A 617-nucleotide genomic window follows, 5' to 3' on the forward strand; every position below is an offset into this window, starting at 1 on the left:
AAGCTCCATATCATCAGCCAAAACAAGGCCAGGGGCAGACTGTGGAACAGACCATCAATTACTCATATGCAAATTCAGACTGAAACTGAAGACAAAACAAGTCTATGTGAGTCAAAATATGACCTTGAATATATGCCATCTGAATTTAGAGATCATCTGAAAAAATAGATTTGATGCATTAAACACTAAAGATTGAAGACCAGAAGAATTGTGGGATGACATCAAGAACATCACAAAGGAAGAAAGCAAAAGGTCATTAAGAAGACAAGAGAGAAGGAAAAGATCAAAATGGATATCAGAAGAGACTCTGAAACTTGCTCTCCAACATAGAGATGCTAAAGCAAATGGCTTGGTTCTGGCACACCTTAATCCTTTTATTGACATCTTTGCTCTTCAACAGTTTAAAGAGGACGTGTGCAGCAGATGTGCCTAATAATGCAATATATATCGTTTAATTTTTTGACTGCAGCTTCCATGAGTGTTGATGGTTGATCTGAGCAAAACGAAGTCTTTGAAAATTTCAATCTTTTCTCCTTTTATTATCATGTTATTTATTGGCCCAGTGGTCAGGATTTTTGTTTACTTTACACTGAGCTACAACCCATACCAAAGGCTGT

Source organism: Chrysochloris asiatica, unplaced genomic scaffold, assembly GCF_000296735.1.
Source record: "Chrysochloris asiatica unplaced genomic scaffold, ChrAsi1.0 scaffold00002, whole genome shotgun sequence".
NCBI classification, from domain to species: domain Eukaryota; kingdom Metazoa; phylum Chordata; class Mammalia; order Afrosoricida; family Chrysochloridae; genus Chrysochloris; species Chrysochloris asiatica.